Genomic DNA, 20,357 nt, shown 5'->3' with positions numbered 1-20,357 from the left:
CCAAGTAAATCTAATAAAAATAGATAGATAATAATAACAATCACCATTCCATGTCAATGCTCTTTTGAATGGTAACTAAAACAACCACAATGTTGAACTAGGAAACAGGCTTCACAACAATGGAATCAACTGCAAACAAGGTAACTACCCAGCGAGAAAGTCTATACAAGTAATAATTGTAATAATTAAATGACTACCAGAAAGAGTAACTACAAGCCAAATAACAATGGTGTTTAAGTGACTACGGTATTGTATGTATATATGCATTGCACATGCACTTGTTTGCATGTTTTTTTTTTTTTTAAATTATAAATGGAGTCAACAAACAGCAAACAACAAACAGAATATTAAGATAAATACATAAAAAAACCACAAAAAAACAAGATTATACAAATCAAAATCAGCTGGTCCCAATTGTTGGGCCCAAAAGGTGCTGGGACACATAGGCTACGTACCATTCATTCTACTGACATAAGCGCTATTGGTTTCACTATACAGCCTTTGGGGCATATATATATATGATGATATGATCAGGCCAGTCTATTTTAACACTCTGGAATTGGGTTAGAAATGAATGATTTTATGTCATCTTATTTAACATTACTGTTGTCTCCTTCATGGGTATTTGATCTGCTTTCCTCATGAGTCTCCGGTATAAGGCTCAGAATTCACCACTCCTTTTTAGGCCATTACGAAGAGCTGGGTTATGCTTTTAGTAGTCCTCCTGTCAGACAGATTTGCCTCTACTAATAGATATACAGAGAGTGAGACATAGAAAGAGATACACAGAGAAAGAGACATTTAGTAACATGATATATATATATAGAGAGAGAGAGAGAGAGGGAGAGAGGGAGAGAGAGAGAGAGATGCTCTTTCTAACAGAATAGAGGGGGCACACTTGTACCTTCCAAATGAATAAATCTGCTCTTTATAATAATGCGCTCAGATACATGAGACAGTGGCACAAGAGGTTGGCAGGACAGCACATTTCCATTTGAGCTAATCCTACCATTTCCTCTTTGGAGACAGTAAAGACACACACAGACAGAGAGAGAGAGAGAGAGAGAGAGAGAACAGCCTTTAATCTCAGCAAGTACAGTGTTCATGCTTCTAGCTCAGATGCATTCTTAAATTCAGTACTGAGGTTTACTGTAGGACGAGCCAGTCTTACCAAAAGGCCTTTACCTTACCTTCCAGAAGGCCTTTACCTTCCAAAAGGCCCTTACCTTCCAAAAGGCCTTTACCTTACCTTCCACTTTACCTTACCTTCCAAAAGGGTCATTCCACGTCAATTCAACCAGGGCCCACGCACTTAGGTCTCAAAAAAATCTGAAAAAATTACCAGGTGTACCTATGTACAATGTCATCGTTATGTTTGGTCTGGATGATCCTGCATGGTCATAGCTGTCCCTCAAAGTTAATCAAAATTGTATTGGAGTTTTTGGCTGGGCTCTGTTTAGGCCTTCAGAAGACATATTTGTACTCAACATAGGCTCTTGATTTATTTTCCTTACTGAGATAAGTAGAAACACTCTCACAAAAAGCAATGAACAGAAAATAAATCCCTTCAGGGTCTTAACAGCAGACCTCACAAGTCTGAAAAATCATTTTGGTTATCATTTTCAGAGCACCCAAACACCTTGTGGGAATATACAAAGATTTTTTAAATATGTTTTTCTTTATTCTCCATGATCCCTTCTTTTTAAAAACACCAATTTGACTTGTCTTATGCAAATTTTTCTTTTTTATTTTCCACCCTGAACATGGGCAAAATGCCCCATTGACATCAATATGTTTTATATAGTTACCACAGTGCCACCGGTGGTTGTATAGAGTAACCTGTGGTAGCATGTGCATTTTGCCCATGTTCAGGGTGGAAAGTGAAAAAGAAAGATTTGCATAAGACAAGTCAAATTGGTGTTTTTAAAAAGAAAGGATCATGGAGAATAAAGAAAAAAAGATTAAAAAAAAATCTTTGCATATTCCCACAAGGTGTTTGGGTGCTCTGAAAATGAGAACCAAAAGATAGATAGATAGATAGATAGATAGATAGATAGATAGATGGATAGATAGATAGATAGATAGATACTTTATTGATCCCCAGGGGAAATTCAAGTGATTCAAAATTCAAAATGATTTTTCAGACTTGTAAGGTCTGCTGTTCAAACCCTGAAGGAATTTATTTTCTGTTCATTGTTTTTTGTGAGAGTGTTTCTACTAATCTCAGTAAGGAAAATAAATCAAGAGCCTATGTTGAGTACATATTTGTCTTCTGAAGGCCTAAACAGAGCCCAGCCAAAAACTCCAATAAAATTTGTATCAACTTTGAGGGACAGCTATGACCATGCAGGATCATCCAGACCAAACGTCACGATTTTGCTACATACTATTCCTATTTATGTACCAGCATGCAAAATTTGAGCCTCCTACATGGTTTAGTTCTTGCGCTTTGGGCTTGTGAACTTTGACAAAAAAAAGAGGCCGAACAAAATCGACACCCCCCCTTCCCCTGTAAAACTGGCTGTATCTTGGAAAGTATTGATCTTACATAAGAGTAATTTTACAGTGTGTCTCCTGGATAACATAGGTACACCTGGTCATTTTTTCAGATTTTTTTGAGACCTAAGTGCGTGGGCCCTGGTTGAATTGACATGGAATGACCCAAAAGGCCTTTTACCTTACCTTCCAAAAGACCTTTACCTTACCTTACAAAAGGCCTTTACCGTATACCTTCCAGAAGGCTTTACACAGGAGGCAGAGCATATGGTGTAGCACAGACACATGCACAAACAGTCACAAGACACAACACACAGACAAAAAATCATGGACTTGACTTTACAAAAGGTAGAGATAACATGCATACACACTAACACACACATACACACACATACAGACACACACACACACACACACACACGTGGAATGTTTTTTTCTCTGTCTTAATTCTGAGAGCTCATGTGTGTGCCAGCCAAGAAGTGAGCTGGAATATTGGAGCAGATGTTTGGTAATCCTGTAAAGAGAAAATCCTTTTGCTGTGCACTGACCGTAATCCCCTCGACACAACCCTGCAGTTCCCCAATCCAGCACACACAGGAGAATGTCAAAACGTGTAGCTTTCCATACAGAAAGAGCAGTCATGGCTTCACTCTTTCCTCTTGTCTGCTCCTGGCTATGATACACTTTACTCTCACAGATGAATCACCTCAGCCAGGCCCAGGCTGCACCACTACACAGTGGAGGAAAGCTATCCAAAAAAAGCCCCAATATGTGGAGACAGATGAGAGAAAGACATGCCATTTTACAATAAGGTGTAAAGTACACCAACTCTGTCCTACCTCACACCCATGTCCCTATGTACACGATTTCCACCGACTTTGTGTGTGATTATATCGTATCTCCCACACACACACAGAGAGAGAGAGAGAGAGAGAGAGAGAGAGAGAGAGAGGGGAGAGAAAGAGAAATTTACACAAGTATTTTTTGTCACATCTCAGTTAAGACATTTAAGATGGCCCAAACTGCCATTACAAAACAATCTAAAATGCCCACTCTTAAACAGATATGATATTGTACCTGTCAGTATAGGCAGGTAAACAACCAGCAGGAAAACATGTCTTCACACACTCCCATTCTCAGCCATTAGTGGTGTATTTCTTTTGACCTGCTTTTGCGTGTTTGTAAGTATTTGCATATCAAAAGGGTAGAATCCCCTCTGCTTTACAAATTAGGATGGCACAAGAGATATTTAAAACGTGAGCTACAAACAACTCAACAAATGAATTACTACATTAACTATGCTCATTTTCATCATTTTGAACGGTGTAGTTTATTATAATTGGTTTCGATGGCCTGTTATTCTACAAGGCTTTTTCTTCCTTTTGAGGGGAAGGCTTAGGAACGAAACATATTGCATTAGGAAACAGTGGATTCAGTATCCAGGCAACCAACCCTGTCCCAAATCTTTTAAACCCTATGGAAGCCATTGTTTTTATAGTTTCTCCATGTCTCACAGAGAGCAGAGCACACCACTGGCAGCCCTCCCCCTCATCGGCCTCCAACACCAGAATAGCACAGGACTGGAGTCCTCTCCGACCTCCTCACAAACGCACACATTATGTAAGCTATTCAAAAGGACAGAGAATCAGCCAATGTCAGAGATCCATTTGCTGTTGTTCTTGCTTTGATGGAGATTTTGTGTAAATACATTTATTTGTGTTGAAAAACATGGACTTGAAAAGCGTACAAATATTGTTGTGGTTGTGGGTTAGCTCTGTGACATTGTATGTGTTTATCAGCTCAGCAGAGAGAGAGAGGACCTTGTTAGCAGTTGACAGGGCAGGAGCAGCTCGAGTCACGACCGATCTGAAGCCTGATTTACAGGGACAGAGAGAGCGAGAACCAGCCCAAAGTCTTGATTTATATCTCCTTGGGTCCCTTGCTGAAAATCGATAATTCTGCTATCTGTGGTGTTGCCGGCGGTGACAGATTAATAAGGCGTGGCGCTGGTAGCTGGGCCTTCATCTGGTGCGATGTGGAGTGAGTGTTTATTTAAGAGCCAATACCACGGCTTGATCAATAATCTCACCCCGCTCCAAAACCATTTGCTGCCCTAACAAACACTCAGCCATATACATGCATATGCACACACGCAGAAATGTTGAATGTATGTCTGAGTGTGTGGACATCATTTTTGAAGGATTTTGTGTATTTATGGATCGCCTGACATCAGTGTGACATCTTAAGTATGACTTCATGTTCTACTGTTCAACTGTGTATCTCGGGAAAATTGAACTCGAGACATTGAATGGGCCACTGTGTCTGTCCATGTCTAATCTGCTGGTGCCCTTGCAGCACATGTTTATGGACCCTTTCAACAATAAAAACAAAAACAATGCTTGAACGTTCTATTTGGGCCCCAATCTACTTCCTCTGCATTAAGATAACATATGGAATGTTAAAAAGGAAGTCTTGTGGGGCCAACTATAATGCTGATAATGGAACTCTCTTGAAAGGGTCCATAAAATGCACAGTGGCAACGCCAGAATACATAGTTGGCGGTGTCTCGTTTGACTTGCGTTGGCAGTTTTCCTCAGAATTCTGGGTATCAATATTCACATGTTCCGTTTATTCAGTGAGTTGATGTAAAGTGACTAGCAGCGCGGTGAGAGGATCCATCTGATTTTCAGCATATGTGCCCCCGGAGGGATTAATCCTCTGACCTTGGAGGAACTGCCACTGTGGGCTGCCTCTTCCTCATAAATATTGATTTGATTTCAATTAAATTTGCCCTGGTGTTGCGGCCCCATCCACAGATCACTTTTCCACATTTCCATCAAAAACAACCAGCAGAAACCTCGTCATTTTGCTATTTGGAAATGACAGTCAGATTGTATGTGAAAGACAGTCAACTGGACCTACTCGGTCAGTTCAATGCTTGAGTTCATTTCAGTGGAATCGGAGGTAAAAGCAGCCTGTTTGCCATTTGTATTTGAAGCTCAAGCCCAGCTCATACGAGCAGCTTTGCAAGGCAAGGGTGGGCAGCATCCACAAGGCATAAATATTAGATGTGCTGACTTGTCCAGGTCCAAGCGTTGATGTATTGAACTGCGATCAGGCTAAAGCACTGTGTCCATTACCTTTATAGTCCTTCTCTTTACACATTAACGACTGGGTGAACTCTGCGTGATGAATGTCAACCCAGAGGACAACAATGTTAAATAGGCAACATGTGCATGCACACACACACACACACACACACACACACACACACACACACACAATTCCAAAACACTATTTCACACACTATCCCTAACACACAATGCCTACCACAAGCACTCATAGTACAAACACTCCCAAAATACTTTCTGTCTCTATTTTCTCTCACCAAAACACAAACAAACACATGAACTTTCTAACTCTGTCTTTCTCTCACTCGGTGACTGATGACAGATTGTTGTTATGACTCGAGGCCTTCAGCAGAAGATGGAGCACAAGATGTCAAACTGTTTATATAAAAAAACAGAATAGTCTTCCTTGCATCGATAAAGCCATTTAGGCCATTAACAACAAGGAAAGGGATCATTTGTTAGTGGACCAGCTAAAACACACGGTACCTCATCCAGTGCCTGCTCAGACAAATGGCTCCTCAAGCTAAGGCTGAATTCCATTTCCAAGACATTTAAGTCCTCAAACTGAATCTGAAACAACGACGTGAACCAGATGACTTGCCTCGAATTTAAATACGTTCTGATGCAGCTCTAAACCCCAGAGAATGTAAAATGAAATTGAGTGCATTAGGGCTACTATTAATGTTACATGGGTGCATGGGTGAGAGGCTTTTATTTCTTTGACATTGGACTTAGACCATAATTCATGCATTTGTGTACTAATGAATGCACCATTTCATACGTCTAATTTAAACATTTACAAATAGGGCTGGGCGATATGGCTAATAAATAATATCACAATAGGTTTAGTCTATTTCCCGATGCAAGATATATATCTTGATATTTTGAAACCTCCTGTAAAGGACTTAATGAATGCTTACTTTTATCCTTTGATGCTCAAAATCACACCGATATGATGATTCTAATAATCCCTAGCCTGGGTGCCATTCCGAACTTAGTCTCGCCCACAACATTTAAGGTCGGGAAGCTCGGTCTGGCATTGCTCCATTGTGGAGCAAGTATGCTCGCCCTAGATCGCCTTTCCCAGTTGTTTAACATGTTTGTAGCATATCAGTGTTCAACAGAATTATTTTTAAAAACGGAGGGGATATAAGCTATCAGTTTTTTAATAGCCTACCCTACTACATATCTCTTAGATTTCGCTAATGAGTGTTGTAGGAGTTATTGACGGCACTAACTTTTACAAAAGACCAGAAAACAATGTTAAGGCATTTGTGGAGAAGACGGATGGTTTGTGTGTTTTCTTCCTACACCTCAGGGTAAGTTACTTCGTTGCTCTGATTGGTTAGGTCTATCCAATTGAGTGCAGAGGCATTCCCCCCTGTATCGGTTGAAATACGCCCCATAATTATTTCCCAATGGAGCAGTATCAGACTCATATTCTGACTAGAATTGCTTGAGTATGACTACGTCAGGCTAAATAATCCCTGCAAATTATACCAAATTAAATATTCATAAGTGGTTTATATTGAGACATTTTTATATTTGCGTGATTAATGTGATTAATCTCAATAAATGTCAACAGTATTTATTCCACTGATACAATTGCACAAAAACAAAAATCACAAAGAAATTTGCTAAAGATACTTTACCAAAAACTAAATGAAAACAACATAAATAAAAGTGCATTTTTGTGACAATAGGTGATTTCAATATAAGAATAGCATAATGTGTGAGCCACAGTGGCAGAGGTGCAGGCTATCACTATGACAAACTACTAATAACAGTCAGTAACAGTGTGTGTGTGTGTGTGTGTTGTGATATATGTATAATGATGAGGGAATGTGGTGTGAGAGGGGTGTATTTGCACATGTGGTGTGTGAACAGCTGTTCAACAATAATTATGATCATGTTTGTGACAACCACTCAATACCAACAAGTTGTCTAGATGCTTTGTGCAGAATACAAGTCCATCTACGGCTTCTGCTTGTAGAGCTACTCTGTGGCATGTAATCATATTCCCACGGGCTCTCTGATGGGCAACTAGTGGCTGGCACACACAGTTGCTACTTAGATGTCATTGGCCTTTTAAAAAGGCTCCCTAGGCTCTTCCTTTTGGGGCTCTTTTTTGGGGGCTCTGGCCTTGCTGTTGGTGCTTTGCATGGCTCAGGAGCTGACCACTGTGACACACAGCCATGTCTCAATCTCTGATATGGCTCTGAACTTAACCTATAGACAGCCTTTATCAATCTATGCCGTTTTAAACCTGGGATCTAACAATGTTGTTATGTCCAGCAGGTTATTGGTGACAGGGTCCTCAAGATTTACCCTCAGGATGGAGTGTTTGGTGGACTGGGTTTGTTGCACTGTTGTGACGCCCCAGCTGGTCAGTGCTGGGTCTTGTCGCACTTCTTGCTCTTTGTCTGTGTTGGCTCTGCTGCTGTTCTGTGTGTGGCCTACAGGGGGAGCTCTGCAGAATGGCGTGGGCTAATTGCGCCAGCGATTAGGGCAGAATATAAGCGGGTCCCGGGAGCCTGCTTCAATCTCTCTCTCGCTCTCTCTCCGCTTCCGCTGATTGCCGGTTCCAGAGTTGCGGGGTGCTGTCGTTGCGGCCGGACGGGCTGCGCCCTGTTCGTTTCTTTTGGTTTTGCACTTCACCTCACTATGCTGACATACACTACAGTCTTGCTTTACTCTTCATTCACTGACTTTTGTACATAGTTCATTTATTTAATAAATATTTTCTTAATTTTGAGCAGCGTGTGGTCTCCCCTTTTATGTTGTGTTTGCCTTGAGCCGGGCAGCCACAACACTGTTGTCTTCAGTTGCCAAGATGCTGGAGTGGAAAAGCTGAAGCAGAGCCTTGACTTAGGACAATGTCACCTAGTCCTCACCCGACAGAGCATTGGTGAATTCCACAAGGGATTTCAGAGCATTGTACACAGACTCAAGGATCTCCAGGTCTTGCCAGGTCAGACCAAAATCCTGAGTCTTTTTGTCAGCAGCCAGAACTTGAGACAAGACTTGCTCACTGACTAGCTGGTGTGCAGAGATAGTTTGCTCTTTCTGCACACTGCCGCTCCTCTTCCTCTCCTCTTCCTCAAACTGAAGGAGAAACTGCCCTTAAGATGAGCATCTCTCATGCTTGTCTTTGTGAATAAAAATCATTGCATTAAACTTTAAAACATAATAAATGTTATAACAACGAGATGTACCGCAGAGCGGTACACAATATGACTGCCACCCAGTCCAGCACATTTTTTCCACAAAAACAAGTCACGTTTGTGTTGTGTTCATTTCCTACTTTGTTGTTTGTGTTTGTAATTGAGTGTGTGTGATTTGTTTTTGTTTATATGTGTGCTTCTGTGTGTGTTTTGAGTGTATTGAGTGTGTGTGCCTGCATGCCAGTTATTTTTTGTGTGTGTGTTTGTATGTGTGGGTGCATGCGTGAGGGTGTGTGTGTGTGTGTATGTGTGTTAATGTGTTTGTGTGTGTGTATTTGTGCGTGTCATTATATTCAGCATCATATGTTTATGATCCTATTCACTATTCTCGACAAAATTGATAAAAATAAATATTAATAAAACAATTACAAAACGTGTTAACAATTGGTGGTGTTGGGGGTACTCCAGAAGATCATAATGTCTCAGGGGGTACATGCCTGTTAAAAGTTTGGGAACCACTGCAATAATGCATACAGAACTGGTTCCTTCCTTCAAAATACTGTAGGGGAGTAGTGAATCACCATAATTTAACAATGTTAACAAACATCAAATGTAAAGTGTATATATATATATATAGATATATATATATATATATATATATATATATATATATATATTCTTTACATTATATATATATATATGAACCAATTACACACTGGGAGGGTTACAAGGCCAAATTGAATGAACCCGGTTGGGAATTTAGCCAGCAAATCAGGGAACCACCTACTCTTAGCGATAAGTGCCATGGGATCTTTAACAACCATGGTGAGTCAGGACCTCAATTTAACATTCATGCCAAGGAAAACATCTCCTGCAGTACAGTGTCCCTCTCACTGCAATAGGGCATTGGGATTGATATTTGTTTGGTGGCTTTTGGCCACAGGGAAGAGTGCCACCTACTGGCCAGCCACCAACACCACTTCCAGCAGGAACCTACTCTTACAAGGAGGTTTCTTATCCAAGTACTAACTAAGCCTGCTTAGCTTCAGAAATTCAGCAAAGTCAGGGTATCTGCTGGTCTGGCTGTTGGCTAAAAACAAAAGGTGAGAGGCATATATGATTCTAACTGTCTCACTGAATTGCATTATTCACACTCAATTCTCACTGGTATCTGCCAGACAACGAGTACCAAAACATGATTAGTTCATAGATTTCACATGTAAAATACATTTTATACAACCCTACCACCATCTTGCCTGTTCATAATTTTGAGAAATTCTTGAATTGTGTGCATGTGTGCTTGTACATGTTTATGTTTGTGTGTGTGTGTGTGTGTGCGTGCATGTGCTTGTGTGTGCCTGTGTATGTGCATGTGCATGCATGCGTACATATGTCTACTGTGTGTGTATGTGTCATACAGTACGTATGATTACTGTGAATGTATGTGTGTGCGTGTGTATCTGTTTATGCACATGTGTGCATATGGAATGGGTTAACATGGCCCCTGGAGGCAAACATACGAAAAACATTTGGTCATTCTAGGCCCTAGGGTTTTCAAGATATTCACAGAAAACTCTGTTGGTGTACAGTCACTAAATGTACACATAAATTAATTTATTGTATGGCTCCCCCATGAACGAAAATCAACGAAACTTGGCATGCATTCAAAGGGGGTCATAATGATCCTACACTTTCATGCAGATTTGACCATGTCAGCCAGAGATATTGTGATTACACTTTTTCATTTTTAACTAGGTGGCGCTATACATGAAATGAGTGGTTATGGGATGGGTTGACATGCCCCCTTAAGACCAACATACAAAAATAAGGTGGTCCTCCTAGGCCCTACGGTTCTCGAGATATTCACAGAAAACTGTGTCCGGCCACCTACAGGCCAGTTGGTGTATAGTAACATAAATTAATTTATTGTGTGGCCCCCCATGAACGGAATTCCACGAAACTTGGCGTGCATTCAGAGGGTGTCATAATGATCCTACACTTCCAATTTCGTACAGTTTTGACTATGTTAGGACACAGATACCTGAGATTACAACACCTCATTTTTACTTTTTTGTGTTTAACTAGGTAGGTGGCGCTATACATGAAATGAGTGGTTATGGAATGGGTTGACATGGCCCCTTGAGATCAACATACAAAAAAAATGGTCCTCCTAAACCTTACGGTTCTCGAGATATTCACAGAAAACTGTGTCTGCCCTACCCTCCTTTCGGGGGGTGCAGTCCAGCGGGGGGGCTACAGATCAAAACGAAAAACGATGGTTCCATGCTATCCATATGGGGTTACATGCCCACCAAGTTTTCATCTACCCTGGTCTTTCAGTGTCCCGGGAATCCTTGACGGAAATTTGGACATGCGAAAAAGAAAAAAAAAAAAAAATCTGACTAAACCTATATGACCACCGCTTCGCTGCGCGGCGGTCATAATAATTTAATAGCCAGAAATATCCCTGGTTATGCCTAATATTTGGTTAACTGCGAGTGAATCCCGTTTGCAGCCGTAGAAGAAACGCAGGACAAATTAAACATTCTGGTTTTCTCCGAGTGCAACGATGATAGACAGACATAATTTGGACAAAATATAGAGCATATTAACCTCCGTTGCTCAGCCAAATGCCTTCCTGTTACGTCCTGTTATCACGGAGTTAGCCTACAGGCGATAAACGATTTTTGATGGTGCAAGTTTACTTCATTAGCGGTTTATTTATTTTTTTGATTATTAAACAGTGTTTTTCAGTTAAAGGTTTGACTTCGTGCTTATTCAGTAGAGCATTTAGTGCTCTCCCCAATCCCAGACATTCACATTGCATGTTTGTTTGTAATGGATGGAACCGCGAGATAGGCTATGCGTTTGACGGCAATGAGTTGTTAACAGACATGAACCAAGACATATAGCCCAGCAGCAATCTAGGGACTGTTCGGGCCACCGGAAGAATTTTGAGTGCTTCAGTTGCAAGTTGCATGACCCTCTCTTGCCTGCTAGAAATTGTTCAATGACCCTCCGACAGAATTGTTAAAAAAGACATGACCCTCCCCTGCCAATTGTCGCTGTCTTCCGCCCGCGCCACAGCCAGTCCTTCCTTTTCAAATGTGTTGCGCCTGTTTGCACAATTTCACAAATAATCATATGTGATTAATAATATGACAAATAATCCCTGTGCACGGGGACCGAAACAATGCAAGCTAACTTTTTCCGTGTTTATCGCATATTTTAACTTTCCCCCGCTGTCTTGCCGTTTTAATGTTTTCCCGTAGAACATCCCATATTTTAATACTCTCATAACAGCCCTGCCATCGGGCCTGTCTCTGTGTTGCCCTGTTGCTACCCCTTGCCCTTCCAACGAAACAGATGTCTTCAAATCATCGTTTTCCTTGCTTGAAGGCAAATTTAGAGTGATATTAACCTATTTAAGTTTAACGGCGTAATTGTCGTGAGAGCACCATTCATTGGCGCTTGCATGTTCGGCCTTATGTCTACATGCGCACCTGAGGCTACTCAGCTACAAGAGAAAGAATTTCCCCTGTTTGTATGTTCACTGCAAGTTGGCCTACCATAACTTACCAACTCTGCACTATAGACCCTAACTGGCAATTTATATTTTTCTGTGAAATAAGCAAATGTATTTGTTCAACTTTATGAAGCAGAATTACGCATAGGCTACTTGGAACATAATACATTTGACAAAGGACAGATGTACTGTATGTTGCTAGTGACAAAATATTAACTTTCAGTGTTTTACGATGTCTTTGTCATGGGGAAGTGTTTTTCCCCATGCATTTATTCTAGGTTACTGTCAGTGACTGCCGTGAGAGAAGCGGGTTCTGTGTTTCGTTCATGTCAGTGACTGACGCGAGAGAAGCGGGGTCTGTGTTGTGTTGCGTTAATTTATTTTCATTGGGCATGCAGTGCCGTGCCGTCCACAGCTCTTCAGTTCTGACAAAGCCAAAATTACTCCTTTTGAAACAATGAGTGCAGGAAGCTTTGTATGGTTATATTGCTTGACGGGGGGATCCAAAGCAGCTTTCAGCCATAAGGCTACTTTGAGAACATTTCAATTCACCCGACATTAATATTCAAAATGTTGAAAACTATTTCGGCATAGCCTATAAAGCAGTTTAATTAAATGGAATGTTAGTTGTAAACAAACGAGCTACTTGGTGAGGCTTGGCCTCACAGATGTGCTTGTGCCTTATATGGCAGGAAAAATCTTCACGATAGGCCTATTAACTAACCACCCGATTCACGTTGGCTGGGGGGAAGGGGGGCCATCAGACATTTGTGCCCAGTTTATCCGGCCCTGCCCCTAACAAATCACACCTTCCCACCTCTGACAGCTTAAAAGAAGTCAAGAGGACTCCTTACTCACAGACCTATTCACAAACCTGCGGCATTTTGCCGTGTTTTGAAATCCTATGCAGCTACAGGAGCTTCCAATCGTGAGGAAGCAATTTTGCATTGTAGGCCTAACTAACATGCATTAACGCCGCCAACAACAACCAAAACTAGGCTAATCATTGTCAACATGTAAATTAAATGTAACATTATTATGAATCAAATTAAAATTTTCTCTTTTGCAAACGTAGGCATAGTAACAGAATAATTTAATAATGTTACAAAGATACTACATCAATCTGCATGTTTCATTAGGCTACTAGGCTATTTGTTTTGCCTTGATTCATTTAGGCTAGGCATTTTTATTCAGGGGCCTAACTGGCGAATTTAGGAGCAACTCCTAAAAATAATGGGCGTGTCACTCCTAACTTTAGGGACTCCTAATTTTTTCACAAAAAAGTAATTCACGAAGCATTTTAGACCTAAAAGTAGCACCTAAGTCTGGGACATCTTAAGTCGAGAGGACTCCTAACTCACTAAGACCTATTCATAAACAGCTTTTTTGTGGCATTTTACGTTGCGATGTTTTGAAATGCGTAGCCTATGCGCAACAGGAGCTTCCAATCGCGAGGGAACAATTTTGCATTCATAAAAGGGATGCAATAACGCCACCAACAACAACCAAAACTACTCATTGTGAACATGTAAATGAAATGTAACGTTTCATTGTGAATCAAATTAAAATGTTCTCCTCTTTGCAAACGTAGCCTAGGCATATGGTGACAGATTCATTTAATAATGTTGCAAAGGTAGGCTACTGCATCAATCCATAGGCCTATGTTTCATTAGGCTACTAGGCTATTTGTTTTGCCTTACTCTTTATTCATTTAGGCTAGGCCTTTTTATTCAGTTATTAATCATCTTCCGTCCTTCGCACTACTTGTGTAGCGCACGCATTCTCCGACCTGTCACCTGTCACTCATCATCGGAAGAGAGGTGTTTGGAATTCCCGCGTTACAATCGTCAGCCAATCAAGGTGGTCACTTCAGTCAAGCTCGTGCATGAGTAATGACGTCATCCATAGCCACGAAGACTCACTCCTAGTTTAGGAGTTGTCTGAAAGGCTTTGTGAATAACTTTTAAGAGAAAACTCCAAGCTAAAATCTTTAGCGATTTAGCGAAAAGTGCGATTTAGGAGTAGCCTACTCCTAGTAGTAAGATAAAAGCCTTTGTGAATAGCCTACGGCCCCAGTTATTCATCATCTTCCGTCCTTGTGTAGCGCACGCATTCTGAGACCTGTCACCTGTCACTCATCATCGTAAGGGAGGTGTTTGGAATCATGCCCGCGTTACAATCATCAGCCAATCAGCCAATCAAGGTGGTCACGCTTGCCCATTTACCCAAATTAATGGTCGAATATTACTGATGATCATTGTTATTTAAGAACATGCAGTGTGCGTAGGGTACCAAAAACATTTTGCTCGTAAAAAAGCATCATAACGCACATTCTGGCGGGTCTGTTATTTACTGTAGGCTGCGCAAACCACAGGCCTTTATTTTGGGCATTCATTCATTCAACCTTTATTTATTCTCGGAGGGTCATTGAGGGAAGCCCTCATTTTCAATGAAGCCGAGATTACAGAAGCGAAGCAAAGCGCTCCACAAACAAGACAACATTCGAGGCCTTCTGTTGAAGAATTTTATATAAAGCCTGCGCTAACAGTAATCCTCCTGCCCCTGATAGGCCTACCACAGCTGTGGATAGTGTGGAATGTTCAAGTAATAACACAATCCAATGTGTGTCTCAATTGTCGCCCGCTGACCACCTCACACATTTCTCTAGATTTTGCAACAAACTTACATGACACAATACCATAAAATATGCCAGTTTTAGGACACAGAATAATGTTTGTAATGATACCAGGTAGGCCTACGTTTAACAGTACCTAACAAGTGTAATGAGCTATTCATTGTCGAAGGTGCATGGTGAAGTGAAATTCTTACTTTGGAAAACAAACATTTGCCGATATCATCGCCGATCATCAGAATATTGCAACAGATTCTGTGTTCTGGACTGCAGGTAACTTGTTAAGCCAGTGGTTCTCAAACTTTTATTTCATTCCCCACTTTGATTAAGGGGCATGACTGATGATAGTGGAGATAACGTGTTATCCCGAGGCTTTTGCAAGTCAGCATCTTCGACGGTAGTCTATTAAAAATATACGTTTTCGATGTCCCAAACGGAGAGCCATACTTTATTGTTTTTAACGATCTCTATGCTACTCACAAAAATGTAGCCATGGGGACATGATGAAGTAGGCTATCCAACTGTCGTGTGTTAAATTATTGTGATTACGAGCCAGTGGTTTTCAAACATTATGCGTGACTCGGACATCTAACTAAATGCAACAGGCTCATATCGTCCTTGCATTCGCAAAATGAGGACCAGTGTTTTGTCAAATTGCAAATAGCAATTCGTTTTAACGATTTTTTTATGATAGTATGAAGTGCTTTTTGTATAGGCTACTATCTTAATCTTGGAATATGGGGAGGGAAGTGGCGCGTCTGCAGTCAGCCAAATATGAATGTAATTCTGTGGCATAAAGTAGATGTATTTGTTTATTGTACAGAAAAATAAAAATGACATGTCAAGCAGTCAATTGACTACATTGCAGTCAAGAAGTAGGGCAAATTAAGACACTGTTTTGATTTGCGTAGTTGCGTTACCCCCAACACTGACAATAACATAGACAGCAAATTAAGATATTTTTTCGTTTTGTGGAGCGGCACCGGTAGGCTATCAAAAGCAGATTTCGATTTTCGCTACCACCGTGTAGTCAAGCCTTAAGCCATACCCAAGTAGCCTTAATCGAGGTAATGTTTAATTACGATTTATTTTGTTATTGAATTCGTAGGCTGGGATTCCTCTCGGTAACAATTACGTTTAAAGGTAGCCTAGCCTCCTGCTTTTTCAGAAGGGGCGGCAGTCAGGCTACTGACAGAGCGATGTACAGTGGCAGAGCGACGCACAGTGGCTGAAAGTGGTACTAAAGCTTCACGCAGCTTCACGCCTCGTAATGCGCGACTGAAGTGGCCATTTGAAAGCGATGCCCACTGTAAAAGCAACGACCGAAATGCAGTGTTGAAACACGTGTATGATAAACGTATTAAATATGCAAACACAGATCCGGTATAAACACTGCCCCCCCACCCGAAAAAAAATCTCCCATTTTTGGAAAGCTAAATGTTGACAGGTATGACATACACACACACACACACACACATGCATCCATTCACCCTGAGGCCTTTATCCCCTCTGTGGCCTTAATGCTGATCCCACTCCAGCTATCTGTTTCACAAGAAGGAAACAATATTTTTCCTCTCTCAGTCTTCCTGTTCTATGTCCTCTCTGGATGCTGGCATTTCTCTCTCTCTCTCTCTTTCTCACTCTCTCTCCTCTCTCTCTCTCTCTGCATGGGTTCAAAGGAACATGAAGTTTTGAGATCTCCATCAGTATTGCTGTTTGAAGTGTGGGTGTGTGAACACAGTTTAAGCTATCTTCTTCTTTAAGATGTGCACTAAGATATATTCGCTATCTTCAATGCTTATAGACACACACACTAACATATCTAAGAGCATGCAAACACACATGCACACAGAGAGAGAGGGAGAGACTTTACAGGAGATCCCATGCATTCTTTGTTCATATGAACACCTACACTCAAATGCACACAGTTAAATCATTCTCTTCTTTTCCACTCATACACTAAGACATTCTTTATCTTTCATCTCATACATAGAACAAACACACACAGACACACACACACAGAGAGAGAGGGAGAGAGAGTGGGGAGGCAAGCTGTGGACTAGGTCAACTGCATTTTAACTTGTGAATCACTGGCCCATTAATAATGCAGAGAATGTTATTAATATTGCAGTAATAAGCCGTAATATTTCAGAACAGCATGTACATCTAAAACATTTATGGTTCCAGCGTTTTCCTCAGACAGAAAAAAGGCATTATGCTGACAGACCATCACCTTTATATGGCCAATAGGACAGTCCACCTTTGGATCCCTGATCTAGTAGCCTATATCTGAAGCCAGATACTTACACAACCCTCCAACTATTCACAATAATAACCTACTGTACACTCCAGCTATGAGCTCTCTCACACTCTCTGTCTATATATACAGTATATATACTCAATCTATATATATATATATATATATATATATATATATATATATTAGGGGTGTGAATCTCTCATGTAAAAGACGATACGATTTGCATCTAGATACATGGGCACGATAAAAGAATAGTCTACATTTCAGTCAAACACAGCAGCCAAATAGAACATAAAAATACATTTTTATAGACTTTATAGATCTTTCACAAATTTTATAGAGTTATATCTGATTGTTTTCATGGAGCTGTAGCCTTGTTGAGGTAAGACAATACCGAAATAAAAGTGCTTAAGAAACTCTTGGCCTTTTCTCATATAGCCTAGCCTACCCTACAAGAATAAAATAGGCCTACAAATCAATGAACTCCCTGGGCTTATTTTGTTCAAACAGTAGACCTAATGCAGAAACCTATAATGCCACAAGTCTGAGTGAATATGAACAAAATCATTGGCTAATAATTTGTGCATCGTTTTAGCAGCAAGGGCCAAATTATTATTTTATAACGTTCCCTAAAGGTTCCCTAATAGTTGCACAAAACTATACCTTTAGGGAACGTTCTGATGGTCATATTAAGGATAAAACATTTTAGGGAACGTTCCCAGAACGTAATTTAAAGGTTTATTTTTTGTGATCTTCAGGGAACCTTTAGGGAACGCTTCCCAAAAAGTCCACGTATTCCTTTAAGCTACATCCACATCATGTTTAAAAACTAAAACAATCTTCGTCCATATGAGCGTATTGAGCTCCACATCTGAAATGGTCTGTGTCCATTCTACGCTCAGAAAGCTCACATCACATGGCCGTTTGTGTTGGGCAAAATGCTCAAATAATAGTTTTCCTCCTGCATATGTAAGCAGCTGTAGCATTGTAGAATGCAGAATTCAACCAAACAACAGCTGCCAGCAAAGACAGCAAGGTAACCAAAGCTTTTTACACATTATCCATGTTGGTTGTTTGGTTTTTCATGGATAATTACACAGCAGATTTCTCATTGTTTTACACTGAACTATCCTATGGGTTGATATTTATATGCAAGCACACACATACAACACATACATAATCAGCCATAAAGACACACTGGGATATCAGTTGTGTCACATACGGCCACTCTCAGGGCGAGGGTCAGTTTAAATAAGCCCACCTCAGTGAGTGGCTCCTGCCTCACATTTACGGCCATCAATCACATTTCAGGCTTTAAAATCCCCTTCTCTGTCTGTCACAGAAAAAGACAATTCAAGAAAAGGGGTTGATTTTAATGGTAATCATCTATATTTCTGGATTCCTCCAGTGGCATTTATATTCATGGCTCTGAATTCAGGGTGTAATTGTGGATGGGACATGCTAAGCATCTTGGGGAAATAGGCCCATCTATTAGAGCGCCAGACGAGGGACTGGGGCCCCATTGTCATGCAAATGAGAATGCCACTGAATCAGTCAAATAGATTTTTAAAATGAATCTTTATTGTTCCATAATATTTTCCTCCAGTGTTTTTCCATCACTTATTCCTATCTTGCTCTTACTCTCTTTCTCTCTCTCTCTCTCCCTCTCTTTGCTAACCAATGCAAAATATATTGTGGGAGTAAATGGATGAAGACACACCTGCTGATAGGCCTAGCGCTCAAGCCAATCAGTGCCAAAACCTCGTTTGGCTTGACACAGTCACAGGCATTAGCATAAATGTTTAAGCTAACTCTCTCATTGTTTTATGGCAAACAGCCCCCGAGGGACCCATCACCAGGCTCATTCTCTCTCTGTGGCAGTTGCTGTACTGGCTTAGATATGGATATGGTGGTTTAGGAACAGCTAGCACATATAAGCTCATCATCTATCTATAAACACAGACAGAGGGTGGACAAAAGGATGGATGGATAGAAATCCCCCCCCCCTCTATTTTACACCAGTAGCTCCCTCACTTTTCACCAGAGCTTGTTCTTGTCTCTGAAACTTGTCTTTTCTCCAGTAGTTGCCTTTCTGATCAGCACACTCTATTGTACACTAGGAGCTCCACAAGAGAAACGCAGGTAGGTGAGGCCAGGTACTGTCGAAGGGACAGTTGGAACATGCTTTCTCAGCTTGTGTCAAATGTGATCCATTGAAACTCACAAACACGTGGGAGCATTCTACAATCAAAATGTCAGCTTGTCTCTCAATTCCTCTCAAGAGTGAAGTAATTTACTGTAAATCAGATTTTATTAAATAACGTTTTAGCTTTTGCGCAAGATTTTGATTGCACATTTGATACTTTTTGACATGAACACTGTGGTGTGGATGTCATTAGTGCTTTTTAATGTAGGCAATAATTGGCTACTCTATCAAACAGGAGAGACTCGCTGATTAGATTTCGGGTATGCAAGATGTTTTTCTCAGATGTCTTTCTGCATTGTCAGCAGTGGACCGTAGCGTGTAAGCACAGCAAACACGTCTAAAACATACAGTGCTACCAAAGCATAGCTTTATGTTTCACATTTTATGAATGTGGATGTGTATGGGTGGGATATGTGTGGGGTGTAAAGTTTTCTATGCACTTTTTTATGTCCATGGTGACTTTTTTACTTATTTATTGCTACTTTTGCACTGAACAAGGAATGCACTTAATTTCGTTGTACCTGTGACAATGACAAATAAAGATATTCTATTCTATATTCTACTATATTTTATGGGACTGAAAACAAACAAACAAACAAAGGGACTGGCCAGCCTTAGGGTCCTTTGGGCAGGTGCTGGGAACTGATTCAGGTTGCTGTACATGCTGTGACATGGACTATCCTCAGGATCAAAATGGCCACCTATTTGCTACCAGGCGTAGATAATGCTTCTCTTCGGCGTGTGTATATGTGTGTGTGTGTGTGTATATGTGTGTGTGTGTGTGTGTGTTCGTGTATCTGTGAGTATGAATTATGACAATACAGGAGCATCTTAAATCTAATAGGGACCTAAAGGACGCTCTGCTTCAAAGATGAATGGAGATGGATCTTTAAAACAGGGTCTTAAACGCAGCAGTGGGGAAGGTTGAGCAGGGAACATTCA

Source organism: Alosa sapidissima, chromosome 1, assembly GCF_018492685.1.
Source record: "Alosa sapidissima isolate fAloSap1 chromosome 1, fAloSap1.pri, whole genome shotgun sequence".
NCBI classification, from domain to species: domain Eukaryota; kingdom Metazoa; phylum Chordata; class Actinopteri; order Clupeiformes; family Clupeidae; genus Alosa; species Alosa sapidissima.
This window is presented reverse-complemented; position numbering follows the sequence as displayed.